Below are 20,182 nucleotides of genomic sequence, written 5' to 3' on the forward strand. Positions count from 1 at the left end.
CATCACTGATGACATCTCATTTGACATTACTGATCACATCACTGATGACATAATTCATGTGATAATACGATGAACCTCTTCAGACTCTAATATAACCTTAGATACACTCAGTGTAAACAGACACTCATAGACTGTCACTCATCCATGGAGTTACTCAGACACTTAGTCAGTCATGCAAAGAATCAATCACACCTCCATTTCCTCAACTATACAGTTATACACACCTTACTTATTCAAACATATACTAACACATATTTACTCACTTATACAATCCTGGATACAAGTTCACAATGATCCATACAGCCACTCACACATTCACTGGCTCTTATGCACAGTTATTTATATATGTCAACTCTCACATGTACTGTGTTTTACATATGTACTTACTTTAACATGTAGCACTGAGATATCCATTCACTCACCAATACACTCATGCACACAGTCAACCGCCCATACACCTGTTTCCACATGCACTTTTGAACCCATACATCTAGTCAATCAACTGCTCACACATCTATGCACAGAGTCATACACCTCCCAGCCACCCACACACACACTCAGTCTCCCATACAAATGCTTGGGCAATCAATCAATAACCCATACAGTTAATCATATAGCTACTGATCAACATATGCAGCAGTTTACAGAACAACAGACATAATGATGCACAAATTAAGACAGTTTAGTCACTAACCCATGCACTCAGTGAGACACATTTAATCAGTCACTCATACAGTCAGTCATGCCCCTACTAAATCCTTCATCAAGACACTTATACATCCACTCATTCTTCAATATGTAAGACATATTTTAACTTTACAGATTTATACAGTCACTGAATGTAGTCATCAGTGATGTCATCAGTGATGTCATTTTAGATGTCATCAGTGATGTCATCAGTGATGTCATTTGAGATGTCATCAGTGATGTCATCAGTGATGTCACTGACCATGTCATGAATGATGTAATATGTGACATCATCAGCAGTGGATTGCGGGTGCGCGATATATAGTTAGTACAACTAACTATATATGGAATTTCAATGGTTTTGTGTGAGTAAAATAAGGTTTTTTAAATGATAATTCCTAACTATATATGGTCTATAACCTATGGTTTTTTCAGTGAATTTTCAAGGTTTTGTAAATGCTAATTCCTAACTATATATGGTCTATAACCTATGGTTTTTTCAGTGAATTTAATTGTTTTTTTAAAAGCTAATATCTGTAGCTATAAAATGTATTCTTCTTTAAATCCAAAAATATATTTTATATGTTTATTAATAATTTTTTTTTTTTATATTTTTTTTCTTCGCTCCCGGTTCGCGAACCGGGAAGCTTCCCGTTAGCTCAATTTAATGCCGCGCCCCGGTCCGCGAACCGGTAAACGTTCCGTTTGCGCAACTGCCGCGTTAGAAATCAACATCGTGACGCGTCGCGGAAGCGCGACGTATCACGTTGTCGCGTAATGCGTCTTATGACGCGCTGCGTTAGCGCACCTGGAAGTGCTCCGGAACGCGAACTGAGACGCGAAGCGCAGCTCCCCGGAAGCGATCTGCGGCGCGTCGCGAAAGCGCGACGTATCGCGTTGCCGCGTAATGCGTCTTATGACGCGCCGCGTTAGCGCACCCGGAAGTGCTCCGGAGCGCGAACCGAGGCGCGAAGCGCAGCTCCCCGGAAGCGATCCGTGTCGCGAAAGCGCGACGTATCGCGTTGCCGCGTAATGCGTCTTATGACGAGCCGCGTTAGCGCACCCAGAAGTGCTCCGGAGCGCGAACCGAGGCGCGAAGCGCAGCGACCCAGAAGCGATCCGGGGCGCGTTCCGCAGCACGTAACTTAAGCGTAAGAGGTCATGTGACTTGTTAATAAAACTTTTCATTGGTTCAATCCCTTTTTGGTTTCATAATGATGTAAGGCTAGGTCAGGTGACCTAAAAATAACACTTTTGATTGGTTTAGAACTATTGTTTTTCCCAAATGATGAAAACCCCTCCTTCTTTCCTCACTCTGACTTTCATCTTTGTGAGAGGAAGACCATTTATGATAGTTGAGCAATGGCTTCAGTAGTTGCTTCAGCTGGTGCACCCCCACCACCACCTCCACCTCCTCATAGGAAGAGAGGACCACCTCCCCAGTTTATCACCCAGACAGAGGAGGAAGAGGATGAACTAGAGGAAGAGGAGACCGAAGGACCACAGTTCTTACAGGAGGTGCCCCGGGTTTCCCGTCGGAAAGCCAGCTTTATTTGGCAGTTTTTTTCACTCCCTCGAGGGCAAAAAAAAGTAAATGCTAGGTATGTCACCTGCCTGATTTGTAAAGACCGGTTATCTAGAGGCACTGATAAAAAATATAGCTACGGAAACTATACAATGCATCGTCACATGAACAGGTGGCATCCAGTGAACTACAGCCGGGCGGAGATACGTGACATGCAAGATAACCCAACAACAACTCCTGTGGCCAGGTCAACATCACTAATATCGTTGACAGGAGCAGAGGCACGGGAAACCGTGCCAAACATCCAGGAGAATTTTGCACATATGAAATTTACTTGTATGTACTGCGGTGCATTGCTATCATGTGGTAACATGAGCATTACGTTAATCAACGTAGCTTATGTAAATCACAATTGCCCTAACCGCCCCAGACAGTAATTTTTTTTTTGCTCCTGTTGAGCCCTTTTCAATGCCTGTTTTTTGTTGTTTCCTCTCCATCAAAAACAAAAAAAAACATAAAACTGTTAAAAAAATACAAAAAAAACAAAAAATGTTCAAAAAAAATATATATATAAAACAACAAAAACATTAAAAAAAATGTTCTTTTCAGAACTACCTCCCCTTTCAAAAAAAAATTGCTAGAATGTTTAGCACTCTGGCAAGCTCTGTTTCTTTTAGTTCGCTTCCCAGTTCGCTTCCCGGTTCGCGAACCGGGAGCGAACCCAAAAATAAAAATTTTTTTAAAAAAGAAGAGTAAGTATAAGGGAAGTAAACAGAGAGTAATGTTAAAAGAAAGACAGCTATAGGGAGTAAACCAGACATACTGTTTAATAGATCTATTTACCGAAGAAAAGATGGAAGAGGGTATAATTGTGAAAAACAAAATAGATAAGGAAGTGAAAGAAAAAAAAGAGAGTAGAACAATAACAAAGAAGAGTTTCTTGGAGAATGTGAGTGAATGTTCAAAATCAGAGTAAAACATGTGGAATAACAGAGAGAAAAAACAGAAAACAAAAAAGAAAAAATAACAGAAAAAGATTAATTAAAACAGCAAAGAAATGTAAATAACATAGAGCCATATCATCAACATAGGCAATAAAAGTTTTGCAGCTTTTATCGGCAGAAATGTGTCGCTAAAGCCGCTTTTGCGGCGGAAAACTGCCGCTAAAACCACTTTTGCAACACTTTTCTGCCAATAAAAACAGCAATAATTTTATTGGCTGTGTTCATAATATGCCCCTTAGTGTGGTTCAACTACACAGAAGAAGCACAATGAACAAGTAGTGAAAGAGTGATCAGTCAAAGACACTAAGAGTAATAGAGACGGAGTGAGTGAACAAGAGTGAGGAACTATGAGAAGAGAGGGACTGAGAAAAGGAGTGGAAGGAGTAGAGTAAGTAGGTAATAGAGAAAGGAATGAGGGAAGTAGCAAAGGCAGGAAACTGAGGGTTAAAGAAATGAAGCTGTCAAACTACTAGTAGGTGAATGTGATAGAAATGTAACGAAAAGAGTACAAAACATTTACCTTATAATTGTCATTAACTTACTCACTTTTTATTTTTATACTTTCAATCTGTGAAAGAGAGAACAAACATTTGAAAAATATTAAAACATGTATTTAAAAATTAGAAAAGACAAGGGAAAAGATTGAAGGACAAACAGTTTTTCAACAACTTTGACACTTACAGAAGCTTCTGCTTCTCCAGGCCCCCTACACAGTCCTAAAGATATACATTTTAAACTAACAGTATCTTGATGTAGATGAAGTGAGGCCTATCTTAAAAAATGGTGCATCTTTTGCACTGCTGTTGTTTCACAAAAGTGTCGCAAGACACTAACATTTTAAATATTTGTTTCAGGATGCCAATAAGATGCGTCCTATCCAGAGGTTTGTTTGAGGTGAGGCCTACTCAGGGTTCCAAATGAAATTTCGAGTTGTTGAAGAGAACAGAGGACATAATACATGTGAAGGCCTACCAATGAAGTAAATCATGTCCACTTCACTCTTGAACAAAGGCCAGACCTCTTCTGTGTCCGTGGACAGACCTAAACTTCATCTGCACAATGTCATTCGTAAACTTAGGAAACACAGGTGATGTAATTGAAAAATGTGGAGTTTCTTTTCCTCATTTCACAATCACATCACCTGTGTTTCCTAGGCTTAGGTATCTCATAGTGCAGATGTAGTGCAGCATATTAAACAGTACCCAGAAGTGCAGCACTGCATGCAACAACTTTGACACTTACAAAAGCTTCAGCTTCTGCATGCTCCCTACACAGTGCTAATTATATACATTTTAAACTGATGGTATCTTGCTGGAGATGAACTGAAACCTATATTGCAACATGGTGCATCTTTTACACAAAAGTGACCCACAATGGAGCAAAAGAGGCGCACGGCCACCATAAATCTGACCCTAACATTTTAAATGATTGTTTGAAGATGCCAATAAGGTGTAACCTATGCACAGATTTGTTTCAGGTAAGTCCTACTCAGGGTTGCAGATGGAATTTAGGTTTGTTGAAGAATACAGAGGAGATAATACATGTGGAGGCCTACCAACGAAGTGAGTCATGTCCACTGCACTCTTGAACAAATGTCAGACCTCCTCTGTCTCCAGGAACAGGCCTAAACCTCATCTACACAATGTGATGTGTAATGTTAGGAAACACAGGTAATATAATTGAAAAACATGCAATTTATTTTGCTCATTCCACAATCATATCACCTGTGTTTCCTTTGCTTAGGTATCTCATTGTGGAAATGTAGTCTATCATATGAAAGACTACGTAGAATATGAGCACTGTATGCAACAACTTTGACACTTACAGAAGCCTCTCCTTCTCCATGCCTCCTACACAGTTCTAAATGTACATCATAAAGGCAAACAGTACAGAATTAATTATACATGTTAAATGGTTTATTTTTGCTGTTCTCAGAATGTATCAAATTTCAATAAAAACAGTGACTTGAAGGTATTCATCATATAACAGCGGGGGAAAAAAAACACAATCAAAATGATTGTGTTTAAAAAACCCATACAACATAACAAATCAGAATTCAGAACTCCTTAAAGTTAACTTACTTTCCATGACGTCGAAGGATGTCCTATGAACAGCTTACACTCTTTTGTGCTGTTATTACTTTCAGACCGCCACTTTCTGAAAGAAAATCTCCATCGTTTTGAAAAACATGTTACATACAATAAATGACTTCTTGCTCTCTACCACACGTTTCCACAAGGCCAAATCATGTCTGAGCCATTTATAACTCTTAGAATTCTTGTAAGCCAATCCCGTCATGTTGTATTTCCGCAACTTTCACAATTAAAATGTTGAAGATCATTATCACAATCCTGGACTAGTAATATCTTCCCCTTCTTGCTCAGTCATGTTCTACATTTCCTATGACACTGATACTGCTTACTATGAAGCAGACTTACACTACCTCTATGACAACTACAATTATTTAATTCTCTACATCACTTTTAATCACAAAGCAATGTAAAACAGTAGACAGCATTGCAGACTTACATTCCCTCTACTCCATGTTTTGATTGGCTGCTTCAATTAGCTTATAAAAAGAAACAGTTTTTCTGAACTCATTCAAAGTGCACTTATTTCTCCATGACGTCCAGTGTTATGGTAAGAAGTTATGTCTCTGTACTACACTTATCCTCAAGGCCAAATCGTGTAGGAGCCATTAGAACTTCTTGAAATTCCTCAGAGCACATCCCGAGATTCTTTCCCTAAAATTTTGATTTTAAAAACACCAGGTAAGAGTTTTTAAGGTCATACGGCAATTTTTTTTTGAAAATTAAAACAGAATCATTGCAGAATGACCAGCCATTTCTAGACTTTAAATAAGCTGTGTAATGTCCTGATGTTATTGAAGGACCGTCATGCTATATAATTGCTGCAGTTACAAAAGTCCTTCCTGATATTGACAACTGTGAAGCCACAACATTTTTAATTAAAGTTGTCAATTTTGTTCCATCAGGCCTACATCGTTGGAACAATAAAATAACATACTGGCCATATGTTCGTATAAATAATGTGGACATCATTTCAGATTTACATTGGCTACACTCCATGTTGTGATCAGCTGCTTTTACTAGTTTATTAAAAGAGACTGATTTACTGTCTGGCAAAGTTAAATATATAAATCTTTCTGAGTCTACACTAGTAGTACTTGATACCCTACAGTTGTCGCAGTCATGCTGCCATTGATAAGAAAGCCCAAACAGGTGATCTACATCTACACCTTCAACATGCAATACATCAAGCATATACATTAAAAACTCCTGACAATCTTGCTGAATATTTTGAGAGAATTGTGTTTGGCCTGAACATCTGTCTAACAGATTTCGAATTTCAGACACACTTTCTATTTTTGTTCTATCAGTGCTACATTTCTCTAACACAGAATTTAACAAACTGCAAAATCTTTGATCAGAATTGACCACAATCTCTTCTTTTACATTTTCTAGAGAAAACAAAACATTAACCACTACATTAGCATAGCAGTTGACACCAGAACTGTTTTCAAATTGAAAACCAACAACATCTTCAACAGAATCCTTTTTCTTTCTGCTTATAATTTCAGGTTCATCGACTTTTCGTCTTTTTGCTACAACCTCCCAAGTATTGGTCACATTTCTTCGTTTCCGGCCTACCACACGTTTCTCAAACAAAGGATATTGAGGCAAATGTGGCGCATACTCTCTTCTTAACCTATTGTATTCCTTAACACAATCTAGATCCGCACAAATGTTTGTGACATCACACTCAATCAAGTACAATCCCGATAAAGTTCTAACTCGTGACAATGCCACATATGCCATACCCTCCTTGAACACAGAACTGCCAATATTCACCAATGCACTGTCTACACTTAAACCTTGCGATTTATGGATTGTCACCGCATATGCCAAGCAAACAGGAAACTGCTTACGGCGAACATATAAGTCTTTTACAAGCAAAAATCTAGCAGAACAACGACCAATTAGCTGTACTTCCTCAATGCCATCAAATTTAATTTTTAAAAATTCAATTCCATCTCTATTTCTGTATTTTACAAAATCAACAACATTACCCATTGATCCATTTACCAGACCACTTTCAACATGTAAATTCCTTCTTAAAATGATACGGCAATTCAAGCACACATTCAGAGTCTTTTCAAAACCTGCAGTTTTAGATATAGTCGTCTCTAATGAATCCAATTTTGTTTTCAAATTCTCAGACAAAATAATTGTTGATCCCATATGCTCTACTCTATCAATAGCTTCCAGTTTCACAATCTCTTGCTTTTCTAAATGCAACATTTTGCGGTTGAATTTGGCACATTCTGCAAGAGTTGGCATCAAACATATTCCAGATTTCTTCTCAGTAATTTTCTGAAAAATATTCTCAGGCACAACATCTTGTTCTGGATATAAATTTGTCAGTAATCGTGCATGTAAAGCTTCTCTCCCATGCTCGGTCACTTTTCCAATTCTAACATCTTGTAGAATAGTCTTGTAAACTTCATCCTTCGCCTGACGCATATTTTCATGCAGTTCAGCATAATTGAAGTTTAACCATATATTGACGTTGCCAATGCTCCCTAGGCACTTCCTGGTATCTTCATGCGTGAGCATTTTGAACACAGGTTGCCCTTTCACTGGTGTCAGCTGCAGAAGATCTCCGAAAACAATGATGTGTTTGCCACCAAATAACACATCATACTCTGTTTTGAGAACTTCTTGCATTCTCAAATGCACAAAGGCATGCATGACATTGGAAACCATGCTTACTTCGTCAATGATAAGAAGTTTCATTTTCCTCAAGATTCTTGAAACTTCAAAACAAGCATCTCCAGATAGCTTGTGATATTGTAATTTGTTGTCATGCTCCACTGGCAGCATCAGTAAACGATGTAAAGTAATCCCTTTAATGTTATGTGCTGCCAGTCCAGTTGGAGCGGTGACAACACAAGACAGCGATGACTCTGTCCTTTCCTGCAAATAACATGAAATTGCTTTAATAAGGAAACTTTTTCCAGTTCCCGCTTCTCCACTCACGTACAGTCGGACAGGCTTCAACGACGTACATGAGCACTCTTTCTTGTCATGACTTAATCCATGATCAATTTGCATGGTAACTTCGTCATATATTTTCCTCTGCTCAACGTTGAGTTGTCTTTCCAACTCTTCTAAGTTAACCGCATCCTCCTGAGCATGTGCCATGGCTCTTTCCACTTCATTCATAGCAGTGGCAGCTTCATTTTCGATAACCGGTCCTCCTAGTGGATCCTGACTCAATGAAGCAGAACTCTGACTGTCCTGAGAACTGTCTCTGGCAATCTCGGCTGCAATCGTTGCTTCCTGCTCAATTTCCGCATTCAACATTTCTACATATTTGGGAAAAGCAGGACATTCTATGGTCTCCTTGGCAGCATTGAAAGAGTCTTCGTAACAGAGGAAATCTCCAAGCAGTTCCTCTTCTGCACGCCAAGGCTTGAAAAGTTGAAAAAGTGCTAAATAGAAAAACTCCTTTTTTTCAGGAGATTCGCCACTCAATTTTCGATGGTTTACCAAGTGGCATTTTCTTTGCTTGACCAGACATCCCTCACTTCCTATTACAGCATACACTCCTTTCTCAGTATCTTCTTTGATGTTCCTCTTGAATATGTAATTTTGAAGAACCTCATACAGACAAACATTCTCGAGGTGACTGCTTCGATTTGGATAATATGTATCCAACATGTTTGTCTTCAAAATGTCGGTACTGTTTGGCTCCTTTTCCGCCAAATACTAAATTTCCCGCACAGGTTTGAGAATTCGATTACGCGTTGCAGCAAGACCAAGACTCGCCCAAACGATACTCCTGGACTTGGCATAGAGACTTGCTGAAGACAACCGGTCAGAACATTCGTAAGCTCCGATTTCTCGATGCGACAACATCTTCAGACTGAAACTGTACAACTTCTTGCTGAGGCTCTTTTCATGGGAAATGTCTTCCCACATATCCTTCAATTCTGTCTTCTCTTTTTTGGTGATATAAGATGTCACATACCGAGCCACAGCCATACAGTTATCAGCCACAAACTGTATATCCATGTTAGCATTCCACATGGACAAAATCACCGGGTTGTAGTCGTTGATGTACTTAGACTCTTCGTTCCTCTTCAAATTGTATGTGTTTTTAGGTGATTTCTTCATCACATTATGTCGCAGCGAAGACATCAAACTGTTCACTCTTCCTTTAGAAATCACCGGTCGTGGAAAGCCGAAACGACATTTGGTGTAGAACTTGTCCTTGTTTCGGAATTTACGACGACAGTACTTTCCACATCGATAGCTTTGGAAACGTAGAACTTTTTCTCTTAGGCTTTTCTTCTCCTTTGCGTTTGGAACAGCACACGTAGAATACTGTTGTATGAAACTCATCACTGAGTCTTCTGGATCCGTTCCAAATTTAGGTGCATCCTTGATCCACAGCAACATATGTATATGAGGAGCACCTCTTGCTTGGTACTCCTTTCTCCAGAAGAAATCCAACACCTCTCCAAGAGGTGGATTCTTCTTATTCATGATGAAAGACATCATAGCTTCAAATCTATGATTGAAGTACCTACATACATTGACTGGATCCAAAGAGCACAGTTCTCCGGGTGTCTTGAATTCGATGTTTTCGATGTTTCCATTTGCCTCTCGTAGAAATTCAAGTAAGTCTTCCCAGCCATACTCGGCACAGCTCAGAGTGAGGAACCATGTGGGAGTTCCTAAGTTCCTCAGCATACATTTTAAATCACCATGACGACGGTACCAGTACTCATTAGTACCACGCTGACACGCCATGAGATTAATCAGGTGAGAATCCAAAATACTGTCTTGGACATTGACTTTATCCATAAAGTCACTTGCCGAGATGTTTTGCATGTGTATACCACTTTTCAAGATGTGGTTCACTGCATATGACAGTCCAGACAGATCGCTTTCAAACAGGAGATGAAACAAATAGGGAATGCATTGTCGAAACCTAGCATCTCCTGCATACAATCGCAAAGTCCGGTATTCAGAAGCAGGAATTTGATGAGGTCGCTCATCATATCTTCCTCCCTGACCTGTTGGAAAAAGCTGTGGGAAACACCGAGCTTCCAAACTTTCCTCCCAAACACTAATGGGACTCCCTTTGGCTTGTTTCATTTGAAACAACTCAATAGCATTCCCCATGACTTCCTTGGAATGCAAAGGATGAACACTATAATGTTCATATATTTCTTCACTAGTAGAGGGTTCTACTTTCTCAATTTGACCAGCACACAAATCGCTATCCTCTTCCTCACTTACTTCCTCTTCTGCAACATATACATTCTTATAGTATTTATTATTTTTTTTCAAATACAATGTTGCCTTTTTAACTTTCCTAACATCCACTAAATCTTGCCATATTTTCTAATTCTTTGTCGGAACCCCATTAACTAAGATAAGCAGAGGTTCCTCTTCCACTTTTTCTACTCCAATTGTGTTAATGTTTTTCTTCAAATCTAGAGGCAAATAAACAACTCTTCCCTTTAATCCTCTCTGTAAATCTGATGGAGGCAATTTCCCTGTCTTTGGCTCCATTCTTACTATAGCCTGAAAGGGATGGATACTTTGAATCAAAATAGATTCATAAGTATTTAAATCCTTCAATTCAGAAGGAATCTCAACCAATTCCAGATTATTATGAACTGCTCTAGCAGGCATCTGGTTTTGATTTAATTTGTTACAACAATAAGTACACACACGTTGATCCAATCCCAAATCAAAACAATTTTCTACCATCAAGTATGTTGTGAAATCCTTCCATTCACTATTATTTGCCCTTTCACTTTTTGCATATAAATCCACTAACTTAGTCTGATTCTTATAATAAGTGCGTCGACAACACACACTAGTGAAATTTGGCCTCTCACTTGATTTGACCTGAAACGTCGCAATTTCCCTCTGGAAATTATCTGTACTGGAAACCTGTACACTATCTTCCACATTACCCGCTTCTTCTTGGTCAATTTCAACATTCTCCTCTTTACTTCCAAAGTAACAAAACTCAATTTCTTCACATATATTCTTCACATCTATTTCAGAACCATGCAAAAGAGCAGCGCATAATTGTTTAAGCATAATTGCTGGACTCTTAGCATAATACAACATTCTAACTAATTTCCTCACTTTATTATGATGCACTGCTAGCATCCTGAAATGATGAAAAACACTCTGGCATACTCTCCTGGAAAGACAAGCCAGTGAATGACCATGCAAACCTGTCACTTCTCTCACTCTGCAAGGATCTAATTCTTGCAACAACTTCATTTTCTGCTTCAAACTTTTCTTATTAAATGACCGTACAAAATCACAAAGCAAATTGATGGAATCCTGTCGCACACTGCAAATACTACCACACTTCCAGGTGTACACAGGACCCTTAGGACGTCTTCCTAAAACCTCATTACCTAACACCTCTTCTGCCTCTGTTGTCACAAGTTTTTCTTTTTCAACTGGACAACCATCTTTCACTTCATAAGTTCGACCACTGGTGTCAACTGCATGCACCAAATCATTATCCTGGAAATAACTCTCCTCATTAAAAAATGCCTCACAGCTTGAACTATGCATCCATTCTCCAGAAAAAACTTCACAAAAATTACTACGATTAACTATTCTCTTCCATCTACTATTTCTTTTGAAATCATAAATTGCCTTGTTTAGCTTCCTAATTCTATTGATTATCAAAATAAATAACTTACGTTTAATTTCAAATGCCTGATCAATAACTTTCTCAACTTTTTTTTTCTCTTATAAAAAAACACTTTCTGTTGACCTTTCTTAATATTTTTTAACAAATTGCCAATTATCCTGTTGCGGAACATTCGTTTACGAATGTCCCTAAACTGTTGTTTCCTTCTACTATCATGCACAGAGTTATCTCTTGCTCTAGCAGTAACATTTTTCATTGGCCTCTCCTTTCCGTTTGAATTGCTTCTCCTTTTCTGGACTGAAACATTTTCTGTAGTAATATTTTTTTTACTACAGATATTTCTTATGAATGTTTTTGTACTCTTACCCGGTGCTTTCTTGGTGACTTGACAAATCTTTTTGTTAGAGGACTGCTGCTTTTTTTCATTGACCTGCTGTCTTTGACGTTTTGCAGCCTTTCTCAGTCTTTCTTTGGTTGGCATGGTGAAATCTTGAAATGATCTGCAGTTGAATCTGTGGTAAAATATATTAAAAAATGTTATTAACCACTATTACCCAACAGTAAATCAATAACAGTAATCAAAAACTTAAAAAACTACTTGACATTTTTACATAGAAGATTTTTTAGTGCTTGGCAAATTTAGAATACAGAAATAGCAGAAAAGAAATGGAATTTATATTCATTTTACCTGTGCTATTTTATATGTGAATCTGATCTAATTTTATGAGCATATTTTAATATTTTATTGAAGACACTACACATAACCTGTTTTTGAAGGTGTCTTTATTTTTAAATTAAACGGTTTACATTTTTACTTTTTATTTATTATAAATTTTCAAAATAAATGTTTATAGTTCCATAGGCTCAAGCACGTCAGCTTCCCATCCTATGTCATATAATTCTGACAAATCTGCATCCTCATCACGTTCTTCTTCATCCTCAGGATTTAAATCATACAACGGATCAACATCCACTGATGTTTCAATTACGAGTTCAATGATGAGGTCGAAATCAACTGATTGCTGATTGTCGCTCATGTTGATGTTGTCTTTATCTTTAAAGAAAGATAACAACAATGAGATGTTGCAGAGTAAGAGACAAATCTCAGAGATTATAATAGTAAAATTGTTTAACAAGAGTAACATTTTGCAGCTATTATTTAGCCATGTCCAGCGATGTGAGAAGGTGAAGCCTATGTCTAATTTTTCAGTGAACAGGACTCATCTCTTCTTAACCTTGGATAAGCCTCACCGACTCTGTGTCCCCTGCACATACTTAAATGTAAAGGGGCAGATTTATGTTAACTGGCACATCCCCAGGCATGCACCAGTTAACGTGCACCGCTGCTCTGCCACCCATAGTGTGCCGCATTTACAATCAGATAGGACAAAGCTGCGTCAAAACCCTGCGCCTGCTTGAAGCAGGCATAGGTCTTGACGCTAGTCAAAAAATGACCCAGTCCTCAAGGCAACACAGAGATAAGTGGGGCTGTAAACAGTTCTAGATCGTCCAAAGAGCACTCTAATTATATCTCTATTTATAGAGATTATAACACTGTTTCAGTCTATTGCCAACGTTAAAAATAAGCCCATCTCTGATAAACAGAAAACCGTCCAACACAGTACAGACATTCACTAGAAGGACAACATTTAGAAAAAAGTGTGAATAGCTAGATGACACCTCACGGACGCACCACCAATGGGGCCCCTGGTTGGTACTCACCAGGTCGGCCCTGTTCTCATCATCGGTGTCAAAAAGCTTAACGAAAACGTGTCCAAAACCCAAAGTAAAGAAAGTAACAGTGAATGGTGCAGTGTACAAACAACATATATGTGACACGGACTAACAACGTTCAACATATAACACACACAAAACTGCGCAACAAGATACTACTCTTACTTTATTTATATCTTCTTGTTGCATTGCAGTTTAACATGTAATATAGAAGGGTGAGTTATGAATACTACCTATCGCCTCATACTCAGCCCACAGCCGACATGTTTCATTGCCTTAGGTATTATATCAGGCAATTTCTTCAGGGCCAACGTATATTTACGATGTCACTGCCAGCGATACTGTGCTTTTAAAATGCTAGATAAGTCCTTTACTTTCATACCGTTACCGCTCTGGCTCTGTGCAAAATCATAGACCCCCTTCCGATCTGTAAGTAGGGTCCCGCCTCCCTTCTTTAAGTGCTCGTGGAGGTACTGCAAACGGCGTTTCCTCAGTGTTGAGGAAACGCCGTTTGCAGTACCTCCACGAGCACTTAAAGAAGGGAGGCGGGACCCTACTTACCGATCGGAAGGGGGTCTATGATTTTGCACAGAGCCAGAGCGGTAACGGTATGAAAGTAAAGGACTTATCTAGCATTTTAAAAGCACAGTATCGCTGGCAGTGACATCGTAAATATACGTTGGCCCTGAAGAAATTGCCTGATATAATACCTAAGGCAATGAAACATGTCGGCTGTGGGCTGAGTATGAGGCGATAGGTAGTATTCATAACTCACCCTTCTATATTACATGTTAAACTGCAATGCAACAAGAAGATATAAATAAAGTAAGAGTAGTATCTTGTTGCGCAGTTTTGTGTGTGTTATATGTTGAACGTTGTTAGTCCGTGTCACATATATGTTGTTTGTACACTGCACCATTCACTGTTACTTTCTTTACTTTGGGTTTTGGACACATTTTCGTTAAGCTTTTTGACACCGATGATGAGAACAGGGCCGACCTGGTGAGTACCAACCAGGGGCCCCATTGGTGGTGCGCCCGTGAGGTGTCATCTAGCTATTCACACTTTTTTCTAAATGTTGTCCTTCTAGTGAATGTCTGTACTGTGTTGGACGGTTTTCTGTTTATCAGAGATGGGCTTATTTTTAACGTTGGCAATAGACTGAAACAGTGTTATAATCTCTATAAATAGAGATATAATTAGAGTGCTCTTTGGACGATCTAGAACTGTTTACAGCCCCACTTATCTCTGTGTTGCCTTGAGGACTGGGTCATTTTTTGACTAGTGTTGGATTGAGTGGAGGGCGATCCAGTCCTTTCTGCCCCTCTTGACTCCTAGTATTTGAATATAGGTCTTGACGCAACATTGTGGAGATGGGGCACCCCTGAGCCTTGCTGGAGCTGCATCGCACTTGCGATACAACTCCAGCAATGCGCCACCTTTACGGCAGAGATGCGTCACGCATCTGTGCCATTTTTGCCCCATGCTGCGCCGCATTGTAAATGCAGCACACCATGGGTGGCGGAACAGCGGCGCAGGATGACTGGCACATCCCTGGTGATGCGCCAGTCATCATAAATCTATCCCTAAGCTTCTTATCTTGTTAGAGATAAACTGCCATATGTATCATCAAAATATTTTGCATTTCCTAAATAGCGAATTTTAAGGAATAAATAGCGATTCTTTACCATTCCTAATTTGCGATGAGCAAATTGCTAATTGCAAATTACCCATTCATTTCCATGGGCCAGGAGGCCCATAGGAATGGAGGTGCAATTTGCGATTAGCAATTAGCTCATCGCAAATTAGGAATTTTTCCAAGGGTGCAGGGGTGTCTCAAGAACACCCTGCTGCACCCCTGAAAAAGAAATTTGGGGGCATATGGCGCACATACATGCCCTAGGGGCATGTATGGGCATCATATTGCACCTTTTGTTTTTTGGAAAAAAAGCTTTTTGAAAAGAATTCGCAAATTACCACCAACTAAAAGTTGGTGGTAATTTGCAAATCCTTAATGGCATTTTTTGCATATTTTTTGTTTGATACATTGCATTTAAGGAATCGCAAAATGTGCAAATCCTTAAGTGCAATCGCAAAATAAGGAATAGCAAATTTTGCTATTCCTTATTTTGCATCAAACTTGTTTGATACATACCATTTGTCTAATTAGCATTCGCAAAGGCCGAAATTCGCAGAATTTTGGCCCTTGCGAATGCTAATTAGCTTGATAAATATGGCCCCAAGTGAGGCCTGTCTTGCAACATGGTGCATCTTTTGCATCACTGCTGCATCGGTTTCATGTGGCACGTTTTTTTTACACCATGACACATCTGCCTAAATGCATCAATTTGTAATTTTGTCGCCTCATAGCAAATCTTTTGCACCGCCGCTGCATCAGAAAAGTGACGCACAGTGGCGCAAAAGAGGCATACACCTATCATAAATCTGTCCCTAGCATTTTAAATGATTAATTCAGGATGACGATAAGGTGTGGCCTATCCAGAGGTTTGTTTAAGGTGAGACCTACTCAGGATTGCAGATTAAAGTTACGCTTGATGAAGAATACAGAGGAGATAATACATGTAAAGGCCTACCAATGAAGTAAGTGATGTCCACTTCATTGCGCCAGTCATCATAAATCTATCCCTAAGCTTCTTATCTTGTTAGAGATGAACCGCCATATGTATCATCAAACTATTTTGCATTTCCTAAATAGCGAATTTTAAGGAATAAATAGCGATTCTTTACCATTCCTAATTTGCGATGAGCAAATTGCTAATTGCAAATTACCCATTCATTTCCATGGGCCAGGAGGCCCATAGGAATGAAGGTGCAATTTGCGATTAGCAATTAGTTCATCGCAAATTAGGAATTTTTCCAAGGGTGCAGGGGTGTCTCAAGAACACCCTGCTGCACCCCTGAAAAAGAAATTTGGGGGCATATGGCGCACATACATGCCCTAAGGGCATGTATGGGCGTCATATGGCATCTTTTGTTTTTTGGAAAAAAAGCTTTTTGAAAAGAATTCGCAAATTACCACCAACTAGAAGTTGGTGGTAATTTGCAAATCCTTAATGGCATTTTTTGCATATTTTTTGTTTGATACATTGCATTTAAGGAATCGCAAAATTTGCAAATCCTTAAGTGCAATCGCAAAATAAGGAATAGCAAATTTTGCTATTCCTTATTTTGCATCAAACTTGTTTGATACATACCATTTGTCTAATTAGCATTCGCAACGGCCGAAATTCGCAGAATTTTGGCCTTTGCGAATGCTAATTAGCTTGATACATATGGCCGCAAGTGAGGCCTGTCTTGCAACATGGTGCATCTTTTGCATCACTGCTGCATCGGTTTCATGTGGCACGGTTTTTTTACACCATGACACATCTGCCTAAATGCATCAATTTGTAATTTTGTCGCCTCATAGCAAATCTTTTACACCGCCGCTGCATCAGAAAAGTGACGCACAGTGGCGCAAAAGAGGCATACACCTATCATAAATCTGTCCCTAGCATTTTAAATGATTAATTCAGGATGACGATAAGGTGTGGCCTATCCAGAGGTTTGTTTAAGGTGAGGCCTACTCAGGATTGCAGATGAAAGTTACGCTTGATGAAGAATACAGAGGAGATAATACATGTAAAGGTCTACCAATGAAGTAAGTGATGTCCACTTCATTGCGCCAGTCATCATAAATGTATCCCTAAGCTTCTTATCTTGTTAGAGATGAACCGCCATATGTATCATCATACTATTTTGCATTTCTTAAATAGCGAATTTTAAGGAATACATAGCGATTCTTTACCATTCCTAATTTGCGATGAGCAAATTGCTAATTGCAAATTACCCATTCAGAGGCCCATAGGAATGAAGGTGCAATTTTTTGATTAGCAATCAGCTCATCGCAAATTAGGAATTTTTCCAAAGGTGCAGGGGTGTCTCAAGAACACCCTGCTGCACCCCTGAAAAAGAAATTTGGGGGCATATGGCGCACATAAATTTTAACAACATTCCTTTACCTCAAAAACGATTTTCAAGTCATAATTTGAAAACACTGCCCACGGGGAAATGACTTAAAATGTCCTTAAGACACATGAAAGTGTTTTTTTAAAGGCTTTGCAACTTTTTTGGGTCACTTTTAACATGGCTATGTAACTCAAACAGTCAAAATCTAAATTTACCATGCACAGGTGGGAGCATATTTACAAGGAATTTGCTCCACAGGGAAATGTCTTTTAATTTAATATGGGAAAAATAACATCAGAGACACTGAAATGCCTTATAAAGAAGCATACACCATTATGTCCTTGTCATAAATATTAAAATCATTCCTTTTCCCCAAAAACGATTTTCAAATCATAATTTGAAAACACTCCACATGGGGAAATGACTTAAAATGTCCTTAAGACACATGAAAGCGTTTTTTGATTGCCTTTGCAGCATGTTTGGGTCACTTTTAACATGGCTATGTAACGCAAACATTCAAAATCAAAATTTGCCATGCACAGGTGGGAGCATATTTACAATCAATTTGCTCCACAGGGAAAGGTCTTACATTAAAATGGGAAAAATAACATCAGAGACACTCAATTGCCTTATAAAGAAGCATACACCATTATGTCCTTGTCATAAATTTTAAAACCATTCCTTTACCCCAAAAACGATTTTCAAATCATAATTTGAAAACACTCCACATGAGGAAATGACTTAAAATGTCCTTAAGACACATGAAAGCGTTTTTTGATTGCCTTTGCAGCATGTTTGGGTCACTTTTAACATGGCTATGTAACGCAAACATTCAAAATCTAAATTTGCCATGCACAGGTGGGAGCATATTTACAAGCAATTTGCTCCACAGGGAAAGGTCTTACATTAAAATGGGAAAAATAACATCAGAGACACTCAATTGCCTTATAAAGAAGCATACACCATTATGTCCTTGTCATAAATATTAAAACCATTCCTTTTCCTCAAAAACGATTTTCAAGTCATAATTTGAAAACACTCCACAGCTCCTATGCACAAAAAAACCCTGTCAGTACTAATTCTTCACATTTTCTCCAATTACAATTTCTCAAAGAAACAAAATCTATTTGTAAAACACTTGAGACAAAGCAACATTTGAAAAACACAACTTTCTTCATAATTTTCTCCTTAAAGCACACTATTCTCTATCTAAATTAAAGAAATCTTTTCTCACCTTAGCAAATACTTTATGAGTTTCAAAACAGTCTCAGAAACACACCAATTTGTCTTCAGCAGAGCAAAAGGTATGCACTCCAGAGTCTGCAGCTATCAAAAGCACAGAAATGCTGTAATTCTTCACACATATCTCTCATGTCACCCAATCAAAACTCTTCCCTCACTTTTTTTCAAATCAAAACCCTTCCCCCCTCTGCCCTCTCTGCCTTTTTTGCATAGCAACCACCTCTTGGAAGACCTCTGGTGTTTGCAAGTTCACACAACAATGTTGCAATTGAACTCTGAACTCTCAGTGCACCTCATATCCAGTGCATTCTTTCATTTAATGTTTTTTTCTTGTCCACTCAAAATACATCTTTCAAAGAACTCATCCATGCACCCTAACTTTCTGTTTTCAGCAATCAAAATCCACCAATCACTGTTACTGCTTCATTAACACAGAAACTCCACAGTTTTTTTTCATTTTAAACTCTTATTTTTTCAACTGCCATTTCATTGCCACACTTCATCTGACTGCAGGAGAACCTTCTCTCACCATGTTTTCTGTCTGGATTGTTGGACATAGTTACATCTATTGGGCTCAGAGGTATGCTGAGAACAGAAATTTACCTAACCTCAATTTACAAGATGTGGAAATTAAGTGGTTTGGCCACAGAGGATTAAAATGTCACCAATTGATACCATTGGTGAAAACCTTTATGCATTTGCCAAAACCTGACCTGTTAATTGTGCACTGTGGAGGTAATGATTTGGGCACTTTGACTGGGGTAGGTCTGGAAATGCTTTTAAAGGACACCTTTGAGCAATTAAGGGCACTTTTTCCTCAGACTGCCTTGGTATATTCAAATATATGCCAAAGACAGAAATGGAGGTGGTCAAACCAATTTTGTCCACAAATTGAGAAGTCGAGGAAGCATGTAAACAAATCTGTTTCAGCTTACATAGGAGACCATGGAATGGGCTCCGTGTACAACAATAACTTACGTTACTACATGCAAGATATCTACAGAGGAGATGGAGTTCATTTCTCAGATGAGGGCAACAGAATTTTCATTCTGAATTTAAGACTGTGCATTGGTACCTACTTATAAGTACCTAAATGTACCATAAACCCAAAAGCTCTTCTCAGAGCTACCCTACATCTGATCACTCACAATTATTATTTTACTCTAACTTTTTTCACTAATTTTCAACAAAGTACGCTCCCCGGGGCGCTACCCGGTACGCGAACCGGAAGCTAACCTCGCGAAATTTTTTAAAAAAATGTTTTTTTTCGCACATATAAGCCTCCTCAGCCACCCTCAGA

Source organism: Lissotriton helveticus, chromosome 2_1 (genome assembly GCF_964261635.1).
Source record: "Lissotriton helveticus chromosome 2_1, aLisHel1.1, whole genome shotgun sequence".
In the NCBI taxonomy this organism is placed as follows: Eukaryota; Metazoa; Chordata; class Amphibia; order Caudata; family Salamandridae; genus Lissotriton; species Lissotriton helveticus.